The sequence below is a fragment of the Triturus cristatus genome, chromosome 6 (genome assembly GCF_964204655.1).
Source record: "Triturus cristatus chromosome 6, aTriCri1.1, whole genome shotgun sequence".
Taxonomy (NCBI): Eukaryota; Metazoa; Chordata; class Amphibia; order Caudata; family Salamandridae; genus Triturus; species Triturus cristatus.
This window is the reverse complement of record NC_140589.1, coordinates 1235098330-1235123843: the sequence shown is the minus strand read 5'-3', so window position 1 is coordinate 1235123843 and position 25514 is coordinate 1235098330. Positions and strand designations below refer to the sequence as shown.

The following is a 25514-nucleotide window of genomic DNA, read 5'->3' as shown; positions in this document are numbered from 1 at the left end:
TCATTACTAAGTGCCCTGGGGGCGTGCCAAGGGTGGAGCATTGACGTTCCCATGCAACCACTCAATGTTTCTCACATTAAACCCAATTTACTAAATAAAGTAGATTGGGTTTAGTATGAGAAAACTGGGCCCTTTCAAAGTAGGCACAAGGAAGGAGAAGACTTTGCATGCGCACTTTGTATGCGTACTGCACAGTGCAGTACGCATACAAAGGGTGAAAAGCATTGCATCTTGTCTAGGCAGGGTACCCTTCCTGTACAAAACCTATGCTAGACTCACACACTCACCTTAGCGCTATGACGCTAAGGTGTGTGCGTGGAACATGGCAGCTGTACTAAGTGCCGGCGCGAGGGAAAGGGGAGGAGAGAGCCATCTCTTTGAAGATATGGGGCTCTCCTGCTCCCTCCCTGTCGCAAAACGCAGCGCAGCCTACCAGGGAGCTGCGCTGCATTGCGTGACATTTTGGAATATCTCCCCCTTACTGTCAACTGCCTTCCCGGCAAGTGTAAAACATGAACTGCTAACAAAACGTTCTTAACGACAGCTTTTCCATTAGATGGCGCTCAAACATTGAAGATTGTTAAGCCTGTATGTGCTCTTATTTAAATTTTTCTGGATTAAACAAGACGATTCATTGACAAAGCCCAGATTGACAAACAGATAAAGGAACGTAGAAGACAAAGTAAGTATGTCAGCAGATGGACACAGTCATTGCAAGGCGCTACAAATTATCTCAACAACTAATGACATTGAAAAATAACTTGCTAAACTAAAGCAACAATTTGGCACAACGCCAAGTCGGACAGGCCTCTTACTCGGGGGTACATAGTTCATGTGAATAACGTGTAAATCCATATTTACAAAAGTTTTCTGTGATCACACACGCAAAACAATGCTGCACAAAAGACATCATCAATTTTATTTCAAGACCGGAGTCTCATGTTATACTATCTTCGCTGCATTCAATTTAATAGCAGCCAGTTAATAGAAACAGTAATCCACAACGAAGAAAAACTACATATCCCAGCATCCCTGTAGCTGGACTACAAATGCTGTTCAGACATGTGTCATATTAGTTTCCTTACAGGTAGGCTCCTAATCATTGTCCTTCCTCTTTCTTACTGCAAGCAGTCAGTCAACTAAGTGCATGTCTGTTTTGCATCTTTTTTGCAGAGTTTTATGGAATAATGCTTGTTTAACTTCGTACAGTTAGCATTATTAGGAATAATGCTACTGTTATTGCATGGTGTTGTGTTTTCCTCAGCGCCGGGTTTAGGGAGGTGTGAGGTGCAACCGCACCTGGTGCTGACTTTGGTGGGGGGTGCTGTGTTTAAAAATAATGTATTGATTTAAAAGCATGAGACCTGCCTTGTGAGTCTAGCATTTTTCAGGCAACAATAAAAATGTCAAGATAACTGCTGCTCAATGTTACTGCTGGTGAGAGATCGGAATTTTATGTTGTGGGAGTTCTGAGCCATCATAAATTAGTGGAGAGGGATAATGCTGAGAACGCTCAAACCCAGCATCCGCACTCCCCCCCCCCCCCCCCGCAGCAATGCCTGCAGACACAAAGAGGCGAGAAACAGGGCAACAAGGGCACATACTGAGCACTGAGCACAATAAATGCGCACCAGGACCGCATGCACAGCCATGCGGAGGATGAGCCACTCGCCGTGCCAGGGAGCCTACAGCACAAGGCATACCCAGGCAGCAACCCCAACAAGGAACCAACCGGGTCGACCCCGTACAACTGCAGAGAACAAACAAGAGCCAGAGCAGACAAGGGGAAACGGCGGGAGGCTCAACAAAGACCCCCCCACCCACCCCCCCCCAGCCACCCCAACGCAAAACACCCACCGGACCAGAGAAATGCCCGGCAACAGGCCCGCCCACGCCGACCGGAGGAAGGCACTGCCGACCCTGGCCAGGGAGAAAAGCAGGCGCTACACCCCAGGTACAGCCAGAAAGAGAGGACGAAACAGTGGGGACAACAGTTCCTGCATACGCCCACAAGTCGGCTGGAGGCAAGCACCGCAGACCTCCAGTCCGGCATTAAAAGGGAATGAAGGAGACGTCCCACGCCCTCAGGCAGACCCACTCTCCCACGCACCAGAAAGACAATGCCCCTCGTAGCCCACCGTGATGCCAGCACACAGGCAGACCTACCCCGGCCAAATAAAGGCACAGCAAACCTCTGGCTGGCAGAAGCAACCGAGACCACAGGCCACAACCACGCTGACCGAAGGAAGGCCCGCCGACCTCCAAGCAAGGCGAAAACAGGCAGGGAACCAAGAAGGCGCCAAAACACTGAAAGCCTCCCTGCAGTGAAGGAGACAGACCCCCTCCCCAGCACCACAAGGCAAAAACAGGCAGGCATACACCTCCACAAGCTGGCTGGAGGGAAACAACACAGACCTTCGGCCCGACAGAATAAGGAAAGAGTGCCTCAGGCCCACTCCCCCACCATACCTAAAAGCCCCTAACAGCATGCCAGAGAAAGCCCCAAACCGGCTGGAGAAAGAAGAACGCGGAAGCCAGCCCATGTCAACCTCACAGCAGGAAGCACCACGCCGGCAGTACCAAAACAAACAAACAAACAAACTCATGCTGGAGTGAGCGCACCGCACCCACCCGTACCGTGTCCACAGACACAAAAGAACAGGTATGGGGGAGGGGGCGTGCCTTTTTATTTTGGTAGGGGGTGTGTCTACGAGGCGCAGGGGCCTCATTGCGTGATGGAGAGAAGCAAGAGGGACGTGGAGGTAATGTGCCTGCTGCAAAGAACGTCTACCATGCAGATAATCTGAGTGTGAGTTTACTATGAGTAGCAATTAAATGTATGTCAGAGAGGAGCTATGGAGAGATGGGGGCACTGTTGGAGAGTGGTAGTGAGATAGTGAGGGAATTCGTGGAGAAAGTGGTAATGGGGTGGGGGTGGGGGGGCTCCAAAAAAGACTGTTGCACTGTGCTCCACCAGTGTTAAAGCTGACCTTGGTTTTCCCCACATTGATATTCAATTAAAACAGGCTTGTGCAAGAGAGGCATGCTGTCTTAATTCAGTGAGCGATGAGTGGGTTCTGAAAGCCCCCTCCGTACCAGCTCGTGTGCTTCTCACCTGTTTGAAAGAGTTTTAATTCACTCAAGGGTTTTTTCCAGCTGGAGCTCATAGCACTCAGTCCGTCAGCATTTTTACTTCTTGGATGCATTTCCTTGTAGAACAGCTGTTGCATGCATTTACTCAGTGCTTAATTTGTAAAATATTAGGTGCCGGGGCTCTGACCAGGAGACCACCGCAGCTTGCACCACTTGTCATTGCTGCCAAAACAACTACATACCTTCTCTCTCGCATGTAAATGCGACAGTTCGCATTATTCCAGGTCCCCACAGCTAAAGGAATGGCTGTGAAGGCAGATATTAGCAATGTTTTAATGTATATTGTTTCCTTAAACAACTGTTATACTGCTCATCTCTAAATTACATGAGCAGCGCCACCTTGTGGCAGACTGCCCTGAGTTTGGTGTTGACAATTAGGCACCGGAAACCATTAAGTGCTGGTGCTCCGCACCGGAAAGCACCGGCTCAAATTAAGCACTGCATTTACTCTAAAGCTACTTCAGTTTCTGGTACGAAACCCACACCTGCTGGCAAAACGATATAATAACATACAACTGCTATTACGGAGGTCTCCAGTAGAAGAGGAAATGGACAAAATAGAGGAAATAAAACAAATTTTAAACAGCAATATTGGGTAATATACATAACCCTGTAAGATATAAACATATATAAATCATTAACAATTGGCATAGTATAAATATTAAAATGAACCATATAAGTATATCATATTTGAGGAGTATTCACAAACATCATCATGCCCTAGTATAAATTCATATAAATATCTATATAAAGAACAAAGAATATTAGTCAATATAAATATATCAATAGCAGTTTAAGGCATTATGGGAACTAAAGGGAGGTGCAATTGATTACAATTTAAGCTAATATAAAAAACAGTTTATAACACCTTAAGACTCAATCTAAAAGCGTACTCAGCATTACAAACTATGGGGCAGATTTACAATAACTGGCGCATCCCTGCATATCAGCAGGGATGCGCCAGTTATTTTGCGTCACGGCTCCGCCACCATGGATGCACCGCATTTACAATGCGGCGCACCATGGGGCAAAAACAGGAAGATGCGTGACGCATCTGTGCCGTAAAGGCGGCGCATTGCTGGAGTCGCGTCGCAAGCCCGACGCAGCTCCAGCAAGGCTCTGGGGTGCCCTAACATCACAATGCTGCGTCAATCCTTACGCCTGCTTCAAGCAGGCGCAGGTTTTTGACGCAGCATGGGCTCAAAAGTGACAGAGTGAAATCTTGTAGATTTCACTCAGCCACTGTTAGGAGGCGTTCCTGCGACGGAACGCCCCCCCCCCCCCCTGCGCTGGAACGCCTACTTCTGGCGCAGGGCTTTACAACGTGACGCATCTCCCAGATGCGTCACGTTGTAAATATCCCACAGCCTGGCGCTGGTTTTGCGCCGCCGCCGCGTCACAAAAGTGATGCAACGGCAGCGTAAAAGTGTCGCAAGGCGCTTATAAATCTGCCCCTCAATATTATCTAGGAATGAATACTAGAGTATAAATATAATAAGATTTTTAAAAAAATGAATACCTGAAGTCCATAAGGAATGAGAAACAAAGAATTGAGAGATTAAATAAATTCATATTTATAAAAGTAAGCATGCAGATTGACGACATAAATAAATAGAAAAATTAAAAGCAAAATAAGATTCTAACTTAAAATAATAAGAAGAGAGGATGAGCAAGTCAGACCAAAATTAGGAAAAGGAGACATATAAAATGAATACAGGAGCACAGGTCACAGAGAAAGAGTACAGAAAAAAGAAGGGATGGTATTTTTCTGCAACAATTATCAAGAGAGATTTCATCATCAAATAAGAAGTGGAAGAAATTCCATAAAAAGGAGAAATAGCAAGTAAAACAGAAGCCAAAAATCCAGGAGATACGAGAAGAGAGAGATGGATAGAGACAACAAGAACATGCAGTCAATAACAAAATAACACATAAAAATACTAACATATTGAAACTGACGCCAAGAGGAGCATTCATACAGATAAAATAAACCATAAAACCTGTGAAAAAAAATCAATTAAGAAATATTAACAAAACATATCACCAAGTTCAATAGTATGTAATTATGCTATCAAAAGTGAATCCAGATGTAAAATAATAGTCTATACTTGTGGCAAGGCACCAAAGACATGGAGCAAACTTTACTGACATTGAAAGACATCAGGGATGAGCCGTGCCAGAAAGAGATTCAGATTCCGGATCACTGACATAATATCGACTACCAAAATATAGACCTACAAAAATATCGATGCCAAAATATCGAATGCAAAAATATCAAATTCCTATCTACAAAGAGGTAAGTACAAAAATATCGAGTCAAAAATATCGTTGTAAAAAATATAGTCAGTCAAAATATCGAATTTTTTTAAATGTATTAAAAGCAATGTAAAAATAATAAAATAATAAATATAATTAACTAAAACATATTTAAAAATACTTAAATAACCTTAAAAATAATAAATAATTAATGTAACTTCAAAAAAATAAACGTACATTTTTATTTTTTAATACATATATATAAACGTAATATTAATACAAAATAATCAATATTTTTACTGTAGGATAGCGGCTGGGTAAAATGTACCATTACCACTCCAGTGAGTGCAACAGTAGGGAAAGCGTCAGATAGCGTAGGGGTAAAAATAACTATTCCCACTCCAAAGAGTGCAACAGTAGGGAAAACGTTGGATAGCGGGAGGGTAAAATGTACTATTCCCACTCCAGTGAGTGCAACAATAGGGAAAACGTTGGATAGCGTATGTGTAAAAATTACTATTCCCATTCCAAAGAATGCAACAGTCGGGAAAGCGTTGGATAGCAGGAGGGTAAAATTTACTATTCCCACTCCAGTGAGTGCAACAATAGGGAAAGCGTCAGATAGCGTAGGGGTAAAAATTACTATACCCACTCCAAAGAGTGCAACAGTAGGGAAAACGTTGGATAGCGTAGGGGTAAAAATTACTATTCCCACTCCAAAGAGTGCAACAGTAGGGAAAGCGTTGGATAGCGGGAGGATAAAATTTACTATTCCCACTCGAGTGAGTGCAACAATAGGGAAAGCGTTGGATAGCGTATAGGTAAAAATTACTATTCCCACTCCAAAGAGTGCAACAGTAGGGAAAGCGTTGGATAGCGGGAGGGTAAAATGTACTATTCCCACTCCAGTGAGTGCAACAATAGGGAAAGCGTTGGATAGCGTATGGGTAAAAATTACTATTCCCACTCCAAAGAGTGCAAAAGTAGGGAAAGCGTTGGATAGCGGGAGGGTAAAATTTACTATTCCCACTCCAGTAAGTGCAACAATAGGGAAAGCGTTGGATAGCGTAGGGGTAAAAATTACTATTCCCACTCCAAAGAGTGCAACAGTAGGGAATGCGTTGGATAGAGTAGGGGTAAAAATTACTATTCCCACTCCTATGAGTGCAGTAGTAGGGAAAATAATAATTTAACATTTTTATTAAAATAATTAAATTATTAATACCAATACAAAAATTATTAAAATTAATTACCAATCACAAAATATTTAATATTCAAATAATTATAAATACCAATAAATATTGTTTATTTAATTAATTACCTATTAATAATTAATTAACAAACAATTCATTTTCAATACCAAAAAGGATTAAATACAAATAATACCAATTAATAATTAATTAATAGTAAATTAATTATCAATCTACAAAATTAATTTCAATAATTAATTATTTACAATTAAATTACTTCTCACCATATTCCCCTATAAACCCACAACCCACTACAAATAATAAATTAAAACAATTAACATAATTATCAATTAAACAATTAATAAAAATTCATTACCAATTAATACCAATTATTTACCAATTAATAATTAATCAACAACCAATTACCAATTAATACAAATTAATTACCAATTAATAATTAAGCAACAACCAATTAATTTTCAATACCAAAAATTGATAAATATTCATAAATACCAATTAATAATTAATTAACAGTAAATTAATTATCAATACACAAAAATATTTTTAGCAATTCATTCATTACAATTAAATTAGTACCCACCATATTCCCCAATAAACCCACAACCCACGGCAAATTATAAATTAATACAATTAGCATAATTATCAATTAAACAATTAATAAAAATTAATTACCAAGTAATACAAATTAGTTTCCAATTAATAATTAATCAACAACCAATTAATTTTCAATACCAAAAACTAATAAATAATAAAAAATGCAAATTAATAATTACTTAACAGTAAATTAATTATCAATACCAATAAATAAAAATAAATATTTACTTAATTATTATTAAATTACTTCCCACCATATTCCCCTATAAACCCACAACCCGCTACGGAATTAAATTACGCAAAAATTTAATAACATAAAATTCATTACTTTAAAAAAATTAAACATACATTACAAAAAAAAATATACACTTTTAACACATATACTAACATGCAAAACACTTTAAAAAATCGATATTAATAAAAATTCGATATTTTTTCATGCCTATATTATGACAGTCGATATTACTTACCTGCAATTCGATATTATTAACGATTATATGATGTCCATTCGATATTGTGTCCATTCTATATTTTGGACTCGATATTATGTCCATTCGATATTTTTTTTCTCGATATTATGTCTAGTTACCTTAGATTCCATCTGCGAGTCAGACTGATTATCCAAAAAAGTGGAAAGATCTGAAGGTTCATAAAAGATCTGGGTGCGACCTCTGTGAGTTATTCTGAACCGTGCTGGACCTGCAAAGGAGAATGGAATGTTCATCTCTATAGGTCTACTGAGCAGATTCAGATATCCTTTCTGACGGATAACAGTGTCTCTGGCAAAAGCTTGAGATATAGCTATTCTATGGCCTTCCCAGTGCAAAGTTTTAATTTTCCTTATCTGAGCTAAAATTTGTTCAGTATGTTGATGATGGAGGGGTTTGAAAATCACTGGTCGCGGAGAAGCCAAGGATTGGTTTTAAAAGTGGGCACTCTATGTGCATGTTCTATTTCAAAGTCCTTGAGTCGCATACTGTCTCACTCCTTTCTATGTGGTATCGCTCAGGACATACTGCTTCGAGAATATATACATTTTTATCTGCTCCACCTCCTTTACAGTCTACAATTACACAAGTTAAATGGGCTCATCATTTTGATAAGGATACTTTTGAGCATATTACGCAAGAAACTTGGCAGTTGATTGAGAAGCTTTCTTTACGTAACAAAATTGCTCCCTCCCTTATCCAATCCAAATTTTTTTTGCAATGAATCTCTTACATTGGACCCCTGCTCGCTTGTATAAATTGAAGCTTAGCGATAACGATCTTTGTTGGAATTGCAATTTGGCTCCAGGGAATTACCAGCATATGTTTTTCGATTGTTCCTTACTGCAATCCTTTTGGGAGTTAGTACGGAAGCATTTATCACTAATCTTTCATGTTTCATTGGAGTTGTCTCTTCCCATGATTCTTTTGGGACCATGGGCTGCAACAACTCCTTTACCCCTTGATACTACAGATATGCAGTTGTTAGATCTACTTATCTCTATTGCTGTTAAAGTTATATTAGCAGAATGGAAATCTTTTAATCTATTATCTTATCATACTTGGTGGGCATGGGTATCATATCTTCGTGGGGCCCATACTTCTGTTGAAGAGAAGCATTATACTCCTTCCATTACTAGTGGTATTTGGAGGTCATTGGATGAGTACATGACTTTGTCTTCTAGGGGGTTAGTGGCTCAGTATCCTTTTGATTCTATTACTTTTTGTGTTTCCCTTGTTGAGGCAATTGTCCCCAATTAGTTCTTTCTTTCTTTTTGTTCTGCCTTCCTTCATTCTTCTATTCTCTCTCTTGCTTTACTATCTCTTTATCTTTTCTTCTTTTTCTATATTTCTTTTTCTATATTCCTTTTTTATTATGTGCTCTAATTTATGTTCGAGCAATATGACTTGGTTTTGTCTTAAAGTTATATGAGACATACATTATTCCTGATCCTTTTAACTGAACTTTGTAAGGTATTTCAAAGCTTATTGTTTACATATAATTTACTTTTTTATTTTACTTTCTTGAAAATGTAATAATTTCTGATATGAACTCTTTCAATCTTGTATTTATTAGTGCTTAAATTACTATCTGTCTCATAAGTGACATGGTTGTATTGCATTATTTTATGAATGTATTAACTCTTTTTAAATAACAATAAAGTTATTGGAACAAAAAAGAATCTTAAACAATTTATAAACTCTTAAGATTCGACAGCTGTAAATACTACTGTGCACGCTATTGGCTAGGATATTTCTAAGAGTGTGCTTGAGGCTATAATGAACCAGACCCTAACTGCTGGTGACAACAGTAATATGCCTCAATTGTCAAATAAAAGCCCTGATTCCTACAAGGTTAATTTCCCAACTAAACCTGTCAAGAAAGCTTTCCCATGGGGCTGGTTCTATTTCAATATCTTTAGGGTTCGTCTCAACGCGGCAAAAAGGAATTCTAACGTTTTCAGTGCACGGATGGATGGTTTATCCCCACCAAATGAAATGACACACCTGATTCACGACCCTCAGTAAAAGAGATAGTAGAATGTAAGAGGAAAAGAAAATATGAAATGATAATGATGACCAGTACTATGATGGTGATTACTCGAATGTCATATTGTAAACTCCAGATACAGACTGTGATAATCAGGACCAGTCAGATTCAAATTGGTTCCCTCCTTCTAAATATAAACTGAAGAGATTCTCCAAAACATCATCAGATAGGAGAGATGACTCCTCCCATTCTGAAATTCTAGATTTCGCTTGGAAACCTTTATTCAACCATCATTGCTTTATCATCCGCTTTCCAGAGACTGGTCAACCATTTGTCACATGAAAGAATTTATTACATCCAGAATAAGACAGCCTTTTGATAAAATTATACGCAATAAACTGAAGTCTGAGTGCCCTAGACCTGTCATTAGCAAAAAGTCCTGCTTACTCCTGTTATTGACGAAAAACTGTTAAAATTCTTTACTAAGTAAAATAAAATCAAAATTCACCTTTATGAAAGATGAGAGTGCCCTTATTCACTCATCTCGGGAGGAGGTTAGAGAGTTATTTCCTGTGCTACAGCCCCCTCTGATCCCTCAACTGGGTACATTAAATAAGGATACCAATTCCGTGCCACATACACAAACCGATAACTTAACAGACCAGCTGCCTTCATCCTACCTTTCTCCTCCCAACTCAAACACATTGTCAGAGCAACAACTGTTTAGAATCTCACCTGCCTCTCCAACTCAAGCAATAATTTCCCAACAAGCTGTCCCAGCAGACCAATCAATTTCACAATCAAGCCTCGATCTGATGACATCTAAAGCTTCAGAGGAACTAAAACACAGTATTAAACATGATGCATTTGAGGTCGTTCCTCCATCGTCCATCTCAATTTTTTTCCCTGTGACTCGAAAAGGACCGCATACAATCATTCCAGTGCTTTCTTTTCAACTCCAAGCAGACCACAAATTAGCCTTCCCTATCTCTCAAAGGACATTGCCTCTGCTTCCTCTTTACATGAATCAGCAGTTATCAGCAACTTTCATGTTGAATCTCCAATCCAAAACTGTAGTCTGAACTCACCCTTTGGCACAAAGACTTGGCAACAACTCATTAACACGCTTGACACTACCATTAAGGCACCGGAGTACCAATCAAACAAGTTTGATATTCAAACTCTTTGCTAGAGGCTCAAGCCCAGCATACTTCATCCATTGATTCGTGATTTGAGCATCTGAATGCCATGGTCAGTAGCTTGGTATCAAATGCCCACAATTCCACTGATCCATTTCAATCCACCTCCATCAAGCTCAGCTCACAAGAATGCGTCTGCACAATCCACTTAGATAAGTTACTCACCTTATAAGCCATAGTCGGTGACCTACTTCAGGAAGTCAAACTGATCAGCAAAGCCGAGACTCCCCCACCTTGCTCCCAACTGGCTGCACCACTTACAGACCACTCACGCCCAGTAGCAGCAACACAAATGCTGGCAACTATGGTGCCACTTAAAACAACGCTGGTCTTGAATAAGGCAGTAGAACTCATCGTGGAAGCCCACCCGATTCCCCCACATATCGAAAGATCAGATAACGATTACACGCTGAAACCCCACGTAAACATAGATGTAAGCAACAATCCAATGCAGCACTCAAGTCAACACAAACTGCAAAAAATTCCACCACCAGTGCCTCTGACTCCCCACCTCTCAACTAATGAAGTGCAAGAGAAAGCGTCTCAGAAACAAAACAAAAAGCAGGATAAAATTCTGAAAGTGGCAGACCATGCTTCCAAGATAAAGGGCTTCTTCCTCCCTTTAAGGAAAAAGCCCAATGGTGAATCAGACACACCTGTGAACGTGCAGGGCAGGGACATTGCAACAGCTATTGAGCTCCCTACCAAACCAACATCACTTCAAGTACCTGTCAAGAAGCACCTTCCGGCCATGCTAGAGACCGATGCTCTAGTCACAACTACTTCACACTTCTCATAGATCCCTACCAGATTAGGGTAAAACCAAAAGCTGTTGTAAGCTAGCTAGACCGCCAAGAACTTCATCTTTACTCAGAAATGCAATAGGACCCCTCTACTCAAGTGCTGTTAAGAATAGGCAAGCATTAACCATCTCCACTCATAATCAAGCAGGAAGACTTTGGAAGCTCGCTATACCATCATAGGAGCACCGAGAGGACTGGGGCAGCTGGACGCCACCCTGACTGGTCCCCCATTAAACTGGCTTATACCCAAGAGGCATTTTGGCTCAACCCCTGGCCCAAAGAACTAGCCCAACCTCATGATTTAGCTATCCTGGAAAATATCCTAACAGATCCGGACTCGGAGTCTTTTCAAACATCGCATCATAGTGTGAAGAGGATACATCACTAGAAGGCTATTGGGAGTTCTCTATCACTGCCAGAAGACAATCCACCAAGGGACACGCAATGGGCGGTCTATCTATTTTTCTATAGCTGCACTGGGACTTTGATGCTTCCATGTACCCCACTGATCACCACAGCTTTCTATGTGTTGATATCAAAAACTGGAGTCAAAATGCTCTAATGGGCAGACTCATTTTGCTAAATGTGTGCATTCACCCAGCAGCCCAGAAAAAGAAGCAAAAAGTCAAGGACTTGGCGCTCCAAATCACAGACATAAGATACACCCATCCAAATGTACTGTCCATCTACTTCTGACCGGCGATTTTAACCAAAACGTATTTCACAACCCTTTTGAAACCTCTCCTCCGGAACAGCAGACTCCCGGTGGCTAATCCCTTTGCAGATAACATCATCACAGGGAACTGACTCCGTAGGCTGCTAGCCCCTCTAGAGGGTATGTCTCTGCATGTCCTGAAAGGTCGCTACCCTGAAGACAAGCCATCCCATCAAACACACTTCTCCCTGCATAGATCCATGCTGCGGAAGTGACATATGCCCTGCCGGCTAACCTTAGAGCATCGGAACATTGCACATAACATGCTATGGACTGCTGGTTCAAGGGGCATGCACCAGAACTAGAAGCGCATAAAATGGTCAGCAGAAGTTGCAGAACAATAATTGGCATGGAAATCTAATCCGAACAATCAGAACATCCTGCGGTGGTACACAACACAAGACTGAGAATCCTTTGTGTAACAGCTTCTTTCAGCCCTTACTACCACCTGGTAATCTGGCCTTGGCCCAAGACCTCTGGACCCACCTTGTCTCGACCGTGGTTCACAAAAGATCTTAAAATCCTGAAACACATCATTGCTACTTACACATAAGCACCCTCTACCAAACCAAACTCTACTGCTCTAACATCTCACTTTCAAATCTCTAACTCAGACAGACCTTAAGAAGCCTCTAGGCTGCTGAAGCACAAAGTCAATATTATGCGGAAACCATCACGGCTGAATAAATCACCACTCTAAAAAAAAAGCAGAGCCGATGACGCCCCTGCCCCAAATGGCATCCCTTCTTCAGTCTACAAACAGGACATTTTGTTTTGGTCACAGTTGGCGGAAAAGCTGTTTAAAGCTTACCTTACCACAGATGTCATCCCCCCCTCCCTGGCAAGGGTTAGTTTTGAAGCCTACCTACAAAAAGGCCCAGTGGCAAATCCAGTGAGCTACAATCTCATGGCCCTCTTAGATGTTGTATCCAAATATTTTGCTTCTTTACTGCTGGAAGACCTGGATGCATTGGCAAATTCAAAAAATCTAATACCCCATAACCAAACTGGCTTCAGGGCCATGCTAAGCACCACGACAAACTAGTGGCAATTGGGGAGCTTCTGACAAAGCAGATAAGAAAAAAACAGCTTCTTTACAGCTGCTTTTTAGACTAAAGCAAGGCCTTTGACCATTTCCATCGTCAGTTACTTTGGTCAAAACTCAAAGCCTTGGACATTTCTGAGCCATTGCTACAAGGCATTCAACTACTTTACTCAGAAACATGGGCCAGAGTAAAATTAGATAACAACTCATAAATTTCCAAAAAGATAAAGCTAGAGCAAGGATGTGTCTTGGCTGCAGCCCTTTCAAACCTACTAATGAGTGACCTGGTTCCTACACTTGATGTGGTAGTCAGCGACGCACCTAAACTGGGAAATCATCCTATCACTTCCTTGCTTTACACCAATGACGTTGTCTTCTTAAGCCAAACAGAGGAGGGACTACAACGACTAATCGGCGTCTTACACCAGCACAGTAGCACGAACGGAATGACTGTGAATTTTTAAAAGTCTAACATTGTGGTCTTTGGGAAGAAAAGGAACAAACCTGAACATGGCATCTTAACAAAAGCCGCTTGACAAGAGCCCCCGGATACAAGTACCTCGTTTGCTGGTTAGACGATAAGGAAGGGCATTTAACCCACTTAAATTCTTGAAGAACCAAAGCTGCTTCACTACAATTCACTTTTCAAACTATCTTCAAATGAACAAAGTAGCCCACTATAGAGCCTCTGCTGAAGATAGTAAAAGCTAAACTCATCCCCACACTGGGTTACAGCTCGTAGGTTTCCCTGGGAAACTGGGCACTTTCTTGAACAAATCCCAGAGTTCTGTCTTCTGGTCACTGATCAAGCTTCACCAACACTCCTCCACAGCCCAGATTCGATTTTAATTTGTGTTGTGCAATCAAATTCTGGCACAGAAAGCCTGCACCCTTTAATACCTACAGTGTGCCGCAAAAGCAGGAACACTGAAGAACTTAAACTGGCTGGAAGCATCTTAAGCTAACAATCCAGGTTCTCAAAATCCCTAGAAGCATGCCTTCCTGGAAGCTTTGGAACTCAAAACTGCTGCAGTCCTTTAGAATGAAAACCACCCCTACGAGCATCTCAAAATAGCGCTAAACAAATCGCTCCATAAAGAATCCTTTGAACAGGATCATCAGATCTTCAGGGGCAGAAAGCTCGCACACCTCATACTGAGAAGTTATAACAGAAGAGGAGTGCAAAAATACATCAATTTTCTGTGCACCACAAAATCGAGTTCTGCCTCATCAGGATGAGAAGCTTTTGCTCATTAGACCTCCTCCTGCCATGGTGAACTCATCCTGCCACCATTAAGTGTTACCTTTGCTGCCAACTCCAGGAGCCCATACCCCATTTTCTCTGTATCTACCTAGTGCTATTTGATAATCGCAGAAAACTTCTTTGTCACTTATTGATCAAACAAGGGAACCCTGACAATACAGGCGGATGTTGACTTCCTTCTGAATGACTCCCATCCCCAAGCGATCTCTGGGTTGGTTAAAGTCCTGACCAAAGTGGATAAAAAATGAAGAAACCAAATCTTACCGCTAATCCCTGTTGGGCTGTAAGATGTTATGCATGGTATTCGCTATAATAAGGTTTCTGTTTCATGAGCCTGCATGTGCAAACTCACACAGTCCTTGATAGCAGTAATACTTCACTGGCACACTGCTAGATTAGCCAGGCCAGGCCAGAAGGTCCTGGTCATAGTCGCTTTTATTCATCATTCCCTGCCCCGAACTTCATCTGCAGGCCCCCCGACCTAGGCTAAGCTGTTAGATTTTGAAACACCAACATAGCCAGCTCTCTGGACTTTTAGACTACAGCACAAGGCACCTTCGACCTTAACACTACATACCCTCTATCTCATTAGGCCCACATAAGCTCAAACATGGAATACATAACCACAACGAAAAAACCTCTAAGTTTGGGTGCACAAGCCATCACTCTACTCTGCCACTGAGAAGTCACCCCGAGTCGCTTGTTTTGCGAGCTCGGCCAGACTATCGTGGCTGTGAGTTATATTGGCCCGCCACCCGTTCTGAACCCCAATCACCCTGCTCTCCCGCCTTACCCAGCGTTCGTCGGGTGCTTGGAATAAGTAATGTTACCAGTCGTCTGCAACATTACGTTAACAATAACTAGGTACTCCTCAGTCTTTACCATAAAGACACAGTTGATCTTAGTAAATTTAGCCTAAATATTAGGCTTTTGAATATCAAAGTGCTGTACACTAGAAATCAGGAGACGAAAAGTATAAGATTTTACCTTCTGTTGCAGTTCACATTAACCAGAAGCAACCTTTGAGGCATTCTAGTACTTCCTTTAAGTGTTTTTCTCCAATCATTTCGGTTAGCCTCTACCGGCTTGGCATTATTCAAATGTTTCTGTTTGGGACACTGTATATTTAAGTAATGTATGGCATTCTGTCTTTTGCAGTCTGCCTGTACTATGTCTTTACCTAATGTAAACAGTGTCAGAACACATTAACATTGATAAACTTGTAGTTAATATTCTGGTGTTATGGTGTGTCCTATGACCTACAATCCTTACCTCTTTACAATTTTTACAATGATGCAATATACTTTTAGGAACTGATATATAATTCTTTCCTCCTAAGTGCCTCCTATAAAACATCTTGTCCTGGTGATGACCCGTTTCTAATTAATTTCGCAATATGGGTCGAAAATTCAACAAAACTGAATGTGGACTGTGTTTTTAAGTTGATTGTGGATTTCTGACACTTGTACTATAAGTATTGTTTATAGCATCACATGATCCCTATCGTCACATGTACACAATGCCTTGTAAATAACACTTGTGTCCTTTATGCTCACTTTATTCACTGGCACTGCATCGTCAGTGCATAGGAGCACCTAAGACACAATCTTGAATTGTTTTTGAAGCAGCATTGTTTGTCTGAATGGAAATAAAATGTATAAATTGCATTAAAAAACCTTACATGTAGAGAGAGTTTTATGGGGCTACACTTTCCCCGTTAAGGAGCACCTTTGTTGTTAGAAACTGTTGTACCCAGTTCCCCGGGTTACTGGGTTTTACCCTTTTATTTCAGAATAGGTTCTTGACTGGAAACACACGGTCAGGGAAGTCCTCAATATATATCAACTATTTAGAGCTTCTTGCAGGCTCCTTTGCCATCCAGTGTTTCACAAATGACCGAGCGCGGTACTCTGCCCTTCTCAGGATGGACAACTTAACCGTGGTCAGGTACATCAACCATCTGGGAGGCACTTGCGCCTGTATTTTGGCAAACCTGGTGAAATAGTTCTGGTAGTAGTTTCTCCATAATTTTCGGTATGGGCAAAATATCTCCCTGGCTATCTCAATGCCGAAGCATTTTGACTTTCACATCACCTCAGAGATTACAGTGACTGCCAACTCCATCTTCCACTTTTTTTTAGAAACATCAGGCAATTTGGTGCTCTTTTTCAGTGCATCTGTTTGCCATCTGACAGTCTCTCCTGCATTTTTCTAATTTTATGCAAGTTCCCCTCAACTGTGTCCTTTGCCCAACCATGTAGAGCATGGGTGTTGTTTGTGCATTTGATAGCTGTGTGCAAAAAAATATTTTAGAGTACCAATGATAAATGTGGTTGTGGTCATAGTTTGTTCAATGTTTTATTTGGCATACATTGGTCGTACCTAAGTTGGAGGCTTGGAGAGAGAGCTCATACAGCAGGTGACTGTTGCAAGACTCTCCCAAGAGCATTCCAGGGATCCTTTTCGGTATGCCAGTCAGATGAGTGTTATTGTAGTCTAGAAGGAGACAGATGGTCCCTTTAAGGCTAGGGAGTTATCCCTGTCACTTCCTGGCTTATTGTTCTATGGGGAGGCTATTTCCCCGTAGGGTATCAGGTGGTCAAGTGTGGACCTCGCTTAACGTAGTTCTCTTGTTTTGGGTTGCTCTTAAGAGGAGAATCATCCCAGCTCGCAACCACCTTCCTGCTCACACCTGTGACAAAGATCATGACTGGACAAGTCCGGGTGTACATCACAAAAGTACAGAACTGCCTTAAACCGGTCACAGAACTGAACTGCTGAAATACACAAAGACTGCTTGCAATTGAATATAAAGATGGGACAGAAACTTCCAGTCAGTGGGCCAAAGTTTACTGACTAAAACCCTGGGGCCCTTTACCAGTGGTGACTGGGAGATCCCTTTTTGCTCCAGAGTTGGGTAACTAAACACCAACCCCTTTTTCCAGGTTTGGGACCAGTAACCTAGAGAACATTTGACTAGCCTACCAGGAGGGACTGCCCTTATGCTACTTTTTAGCTGTTTTTATATAAAAACAAACTTGGCCTGAGGGCTTTGGAGCACTTTACATGAGTACCACCTACAATATATAAGGTTGTTTAATTTTTTAGGCACATGGAGACAAAGTTATGTGCCCAGAATCACAGGATGTTGAGCCAACAACGGGATTTAAACCTTGTCCTCCCATGTCAAAGTTGGCAGCCCTGACAAAAATTCTACACTCTCTCTCTCTCCACATACTTTGAGGGTAGAGAGCTAGCTGACTACTCAGGTGAGGCATTGAATGTGCCCTTGCATGAAAAAGACCCTGCTTAGAAGAAGCAGAGGATGCAATGTGCAAACATGAGGTGACTTGATGCCATTAAACTTACACAGAACGCATCCCGCACCAAGATACGGCGATTGAGTTCAATAGGCCAATATGTACATACCCAGTAGATGCAGGATTGGTACCTATGACTGAGGGTGCCCCAGAAGTTAACAGGATGTGGATTCCATTGTGTGATCTAGCACCAGAAAATGCTGAAGCACTAGGAGGGCCCGACTGGCAACCATGGATGGACTGACAAGAATCTACAAGTACCATGAGAAGACCAAGATCGTCCGAGGAGTGTCACTGAAGTGACCCGGGGTGGACACCTTCTGCTTTGGGGAGGGAGGTTTGTCATTGGGGAAGACAGCAGTGACAAGATTCCCAGACCACCTCTAACGGACTGGTACTGGCTCTGTTGTAAGTAATTTGAGGTTGAGCTTGCTGGTACATAAGCATGAAGAGTGAACTCCATCGGCTTGGCCGAGATCAAAAACACAACATCTCCACTGGGTGAGCTGTGCCAGATGCAAACCATTGGAGCGATTCTACCTCCATTGAGGGCAGCATCTTGCTGTTGGTGCATGCAGAAGGACCTTCATAAACTCTGCAACCAGGACTGCAAATGTACTGTGATATTGCTCCCCAAAGGACAGGAAGTGTGCACATTAGAGTGCAGTCTGACCAGCAATTCCATTGTAGATAAAAGTGATAAGAACAACAAGAATTACTGCGACAAGGCATACTGGGATTCTCCTTGCAGGGCAGATTGTCAATGCACCTTACCAGTAAAGACTCTCCGGCAAGCATACCACAGGCACTGTTCCCATTAGTGCCTCATAACAAACGCTCTCTGCTACATTTTGTACAGTGACCTTCATTGTGTTTGTTAGCATTAAATCCCTATTTTTTATTTTAAAACCAAAGAACTGGCTGGAAAATGAATTATTGCTTGTCACCTGAAGTCTCTTAGATGCTGAGTCCTTAACCTCACACCACCTCCCTGACTCTTTTATTGCTTGACTTTGCAACCCTGAGAGTCAAGTGCTAAAGGGTTGTACATGGTATCCGTTAAGGGTCCAATGGGGTTAAGCCCCAGGACACCAGAACTGATTCAACCTAACTGAGCTCAATAACCCCTGGTTACTCTCAGACCCCTGAACATGTCCCCACCCATTAAACACAATTTGAAAATCTGGACCGGCCCGGACAGGACTTTAAATCTTTGAATGGAAAGAAGGAGAAAAAAAGAGTTTTGTCTTAGGAATGACTGATAGACTCTCTGCCTGGTACAGAAGAACAGAGCAAACACCACTGGTCTAAGTAAAATAGATAGCCTCTCTGAAAGGAGAGAAGACAAAAGCAGGGCTGGCCTGGGAACAACTAACAAACTCCATTTAGACTCAGGGGCTGGCCTGGTAAGAACGGGCAAACTCCATTAAGAATCAGGATTCATCTGGGAGAACTGATAAAACTCTGTGGAAGAGGAAAAGCAAAAGGCAGGACTGGACTGAGTAGGGATGATAAACTCTCCGGACGTGCAGAAAAATGTATGACTGGCCTGGGAAGAAGAACTAAAGTCTCAGAAGAATCATGACTGATCTTTCCCTTCCTTCTCTCCCATCATATGTCGATGCCCTCTTTCTGACACATTCCTCCTATCATTTTCCTCTTGGTCTTTAGGGAGTCGCTGCCTTAAAAGAGCACTACTTTTGCCATGTCTCTTTGGTGGGCAGCAATGATGGAGGACGGTAGCCCATGGGTAACTGTTCAAATAAAATGCTACTTTAAAAAAAAAAATCATTAATCACAGAGATTAGAATAATATGTATAATCAATGTGGGTACTTGTTCCTATGTGAAAAGAGCTAGAAAGGCAAGAAGAATTAATGGTTGGAATCTATAGTTCTGAGGGGGACTATTCCTTATTTGGAAGTGTTGCCCAATCACACCCATGTGGGTGTCATGCTTCATCATCGGGTCTTTTGCTCCTCGTGGGGCTGGCACTGCAATGCCCCACGGGCCCTCAATAGGGCTCTTTGTCGGAGATCTTTTTTGTATCAGCCGTGATGGTGTATGCGGGTGTGCGGAGCTCAATTTTAGGAGTGGAGAGTGTGATCTAAAATTAACTCAAAGAAATTAAACTAAACTTTATTCAAAGTTCCTTTAGTAAGATTAAAAACAACGTTAGGGTAGTGTGTGCTGAGTTAGGAAGCACCACTGCTCAGTGAGTGTCATGCAGAACCATAGATTCCAACCATTTACTTCTTCTCTTTTCACATAGGAACAAGTACCCACATTGATTATACGTTTAAAAAAAACATTAAATAGCCTGGCTTCACTTAAGCAACTAAAACACGACTTCTCCCTCAATTGTTTGGAAGTATCGTATTTGATTCCGGCTCTGAAGAAAGAGAGCTGCAAGGAGTGTCAGCTATGCAAAGCACTTCCCACACAAAGGTGCCGATTCCGATCCTGTAAAACCCGGATACGAATGGTCGTATGGAGCGTATTCTCCATACGACTCATACCCTGGAAATCCTCCTTACAAAGCAGCAAGTACGATTCGTACAGAAATACCATTTCCGTACGAATCGTAAAAATCTACGTGCGGCGAAAAAAAACACACAATTCCGATCCGGGACATCGCGTACGTGACGTCCGGACGGAGTCAGGCAGCGTTTTACGGACCAGCAAGTACGATTCGTGCCTACGTCACTCCGCACGGAGCATTTTTTACGGCAGCCAAAAACTGCCGGGAAATTGAGGACGATGCGAACAAGGAGCACCGGTACGTGAGGGACAGCCATGGACCCCATCCTACATGTCATCCCGGCCCTCCTAGCCTACGACCTGGTGCACAGAAACCCACGCCGACGCCGCAGAAGGTCAGAACAACACCCAGGGGCAAAGGGGGGGGGGCCAGGGGCAGCAAACATAACCCCCACCCAAGTAAAAGTGAAAATATGTCCTGTACATACATGACCTCCAGGGTCTGGTCACTTTGGGGGGGCGTGTCCACCAATCCCTACGTACCGTCACAACGGAAGTGGACGCGTACCCATCACCACGACAATGGTGGTACGGACCGTACCCACGCCCCCACAGTGTGGGTACGGCCCGTACCACCATTGTAGTGGTGATGTAGGGGTATGCGCCGTACCCACGCCCCCAGAGTGTGGGTACGGCCCGTACCACCATTGGAGTGGTGATGGAGGGGTACGCGCCGTACCCACGCCCTCAGAGCATGGGTACGGCCATTACCACCATTGAAGTGGTGAAGTAGGGGTACGCGCAACGGAAGTGGACGTGGACGCGTACCCGTCACCACGACAATGGTGGTACGGACCGTACCCACGCTCTGAGGGCATGGGTACGGCGCGTACCCCTCCATCACCACTACAATGGTGGTACGGGCCGTACCCATGCTCTGGGGGCGTGGGAACGGCGCGTACCCCTCCATCACCACTAAAATGGTGGTCCGGGCCATACCCATGCTCTGGGGGCGTGGGTACGGCACGTACCCCTCCATCAACACTACAATGGTGGTACGGGCCGTACCCACACTCTGGGGGCGTGGGTATGACACGTACCCCTACATCACCACTACAATGGTGGTACGAGCCGTACCCACGCTCTGGGGGCGTGTGTACGGTCTGTACCACCATTGTAGTGGCGATGTAGGGGTACGTGCCGTACCCACACCCTCAGAGCGTGGGTACAGCCCGTACCACCATATGAGGCTGACCACACATATATCTGTGACAAACAACCATCAACTGATAGTTGTACATAGACACACAGGCACTGCCCAGTGTGAGTATGCACAAGCCTAATGGGGTCACCCTGTACAGTGGACACATGTAGCACACTTTACGTAAATAGAAATTAGGGCAGGGAACAATGCCACAGAAGCCAAACTATGCTGAACACACAGAGACTGGCCACAGTGTGTGATGCCACACATGATTCCTAGGATAAGGTGTCTCAGGGGACAGTAGTGGGCACACTGCTCCATGGTCCTGGAATGATCTGACTGTAACAGGAGCAACCGTCCCGGCCCTATGCATATCTCCCACTCATGCACATCATGTCTGAGGCCACTACATTGGTCATGCATGCTGCAAGGGTGTGTATTTTAAACCTCACACTCCTATGTGGAGCCTCAAGACAGTGCCAACAATTATGGACCCCCAAATGAGTGGACAGGACAGGGCACAGGCAAGGTACCAACACATGTCACAGACCACCCCCACACATGATGCAGAAAGCATTGTGCACCGTGATGACCTTGCAGCCTAGATGACCATGTGCAATAGTGATTACACACAGACCAGGGAACACATGTCAAGGAGGGGAAGGGAGGAAGAACAGCAGCGGTTGACTAGGGGGAACAGGATATGCACTGCACATATAAACCCTGGCAGTGTATCCATGCGACTGATCACTTTCAAAAGCTTGTGACACACAACAGACACACATGTACCTACCCCCTTGCTGCTGCTGCTTCTCCTGTAACTGCCTATCCATGTCAGGGAAGACCACCGCCAGGACACGCTTCATGTGGTGGGTCAGGCGCCGGCGCCCGCCGTGTTTGCGTGCTGGTGAGTCCCCGAGCAGGACCCGGGCGATCCTCCTGGTCCAGCACTGGATGTCCTGCCAGCGTTTCCTCACCTGGCCCAGGGGCCGACTGCGACCCTCCACGGAGATCACGGTCCTGACGGCCCGCTTCCATATCTTCCCCTTCTCGTAGGCGGTTACCTGTGAGAATAGATCACTACACCTGCTCCATGTCACAGAGACACACATTAGAACATCTTTGATTTGTTGAACAGGGCATAGCATGCTGCAAACTAATAGCACCTTTGTCATAGGGAATTTCGCCTCTGTGTAAGCCCCAATGCACTACATGGCATTGAAAGTACACAGGTGGCATGAGGGGTGCAACACACTCCCTGATCAAGGCACACACTGTACATCACAAGCAACACAAGGCTGATGGACAGCACCTCCAAGCAGTCACATGCCCCAGGCCACTGACCCGACCTCAGCAGAGTACACAGACACACACAGGCACAGATAATTCACCTGCCAGTGGCAACAGCGGATACAAACATCACTCTGCACATGTGCCACTTTCCTGGGGGGTGTCACAGGCGTGGGGCTAGCCCAGCAAGTCAGAAACACAGCACGGCTTACTTCTTACATCAGATGGGTTGAGCAGTCGCCTCCTCCATGCAGCTGTGGTGCAACACTCCACATAGACACTCACCCACATGACAAGGAACATTCACACACATCAATGTCTACGGGGCGTACACATCATTTGGACACTCTCACCACAGCTCCTCTAAACTCACACACATCTGTGGGTACAGTCACCTGTCACACCGGGGGGAAGACTGAATCACCTCAGGACTATAGAACAAGAATGGCCAAGAGGATTAGCCATGCTGAATGTGCCATGCACCATGCAGTGAATGTCACAGTAAGCACAATGCAAGTGAGGAGTGCACACATGAACCACATCATGCTCTGCATGACAGACATGAGCCATTCTCCCCCCTGGGACCCACTCTAAACAACATTGCATGTCTGTCACACCTGGACACAATGCCAGAAGTGCCAGTCACAAAAAGAAGGGGCACAGTCAAAGGTAGCGGAGTCAGCACTCACCTTCTCCCCTGGTCTACCATACAGGCTGGGGAACTGTGGGAGGATGACGTCCAGCAACGCCTCATTCTCCTCCTGGGTGTTAGGCTGGGCCCTCTCCACAGTACTTGACATGGAGCCAGAGGAAGCCAAACAGCAGCAGTGGTGTCGATGAAAGGTTGTGCAGGGAAGTGCCCTCTCATAGGTTCTGGCTGACTTATATCTGCCTTGCTGGGCTATTTCCTTTACAGGAGTACAGAGTGATTGGTCCGACTCATTTGCATCCTATGTTTCCTCCAATCCCTTTGAACATACACCAGTGACAGCATTAGCATTTTTTCAAATTTGCTGCATCATGTCAAGTCAACAACCACTTTGCAACAATGTATAAGCTGGCCAACTGCTTTTTCCAGGCCACATGATGGAAAAATGTGATCTTGAAACTGGGTATCCATGACAACCAGCATGCATTTAGGCCCTAATACATCAAGTCATTGTCAGTGCAGTCCTTCATGTGTAGGGCCTAGGTGTGTCAGGGAGTGATATGGCACATGTCTCCTCATGTTTTAACCCAATAGTTGTGTGATGACCTGTGTACTCATGTCATGTGTGATGGGGCACTATGTGGCACACTTCCCCTTCACACCTTTTACATGTGTGCATGTAGTACAAACTTGTCAAGCACTGCATCACTGGCATGGCACAGTCACCAACACCCGCAACTGTCCCCTGATGCCAGGTACACAGATGATGACACCTGACATCTAACTACCAGCGTGCCACGATGTGACTATGTCATGTGTGTGTCATGTGTTCCCATGAGCTTGCTGTTGGTGTTCCGTCAACTGCATCTGCTGTAGCTGCATCCAACATGTGTCTGTGTGTAGATGGCCATGGCACACTATTACGCACACCAGGCCACATGTGGAATCACACGTAACGTGTGTCTGTATGCATCGAACAGGGACTTGCGAGCTGAGGACATATCTGCGTAGTCTCAATGTCTGTGTGATCAGTTTTGACATGTACCCCTTCATGGCAAGGTGTGTGGTCTGTCCTTTTTCAATGACATGTGACCTGTGCGTCTAGCTTGCCGCCAGCTGTCTGTATGAGATAACATTCTTCAAATGCACATATGTGGATGTATGTCACTCCTGTAATGTGTCTGGCTGTTCACTCACACTGGCCCACAGCTAGTTTCATGGCATGTCATGTAGACCTTGACAATCCACGTTTGTAGCTGGCTCTTGGTAGGAGTATCACCTGGCTGGCATACGTGTCCAGGATGTATTGCACAGACCAGTCTCTGTATGTAGCATATGTGTATTAGCTGTTGAACATGTGCTCAGTTCATTGACATTGGTGTAGTAATGTACTCACTCTTTGTTATCCCTTCCAAATTTCTGAGGGAACGTGACTGCATACGACGCTACCGCTTCTCGCAACAGTTGATTGAAAACTTGACCGCAAAGCTGGAACCACACCTCCAACCGCGACACAGTTATCCGACTGCGCTGACCCCCAAGATGAAGGTGATGTCAGCCCTACATTTCTTTGCCACCGGTACGTTCCAATTCACCATAGCTGATGTTGGTGGCATGTCCCAGATCATGTTCAGCCGTGTCCTGCATGATGTTTTAGAAGCCATGTTGGTTCACCTGGATGAATTCATCCATTTTCCAACTTGTGAGCAGTTGACAGGTGTCAAGGGTGAGTTCTATGCCATGGAAGGGATGCCCCATGTAATTGGGTCTATTGATGGGACACATGTGGCTTGGGTACCACCACAGGCACAGGAGGTAGCCTATCGAAACCGAAAACATGATTACTCCATTAA

General features: G+C 43.7%; 1 protein-coding gene across 1 annotated transcript in view; it reads left to right on the top strand.

Moving 5' to 3' along the window:
* Positions 1-2016: 2016 nt before the first annotated feature.
* Positions 2017-25514, top strand: part of LOC146821236 (uncharacterized) — a 172636-nt gene continuing 149138 nt past the window's right edge. The window contains exon 1 of the mRNA XM_085612181.1: positions 2017-2662. The gene's annotated coding sequence lies outside the window, so the exon portion shown is untranslated. The remainder of the gene's footprint in view (positions 2663-25514) is intronic.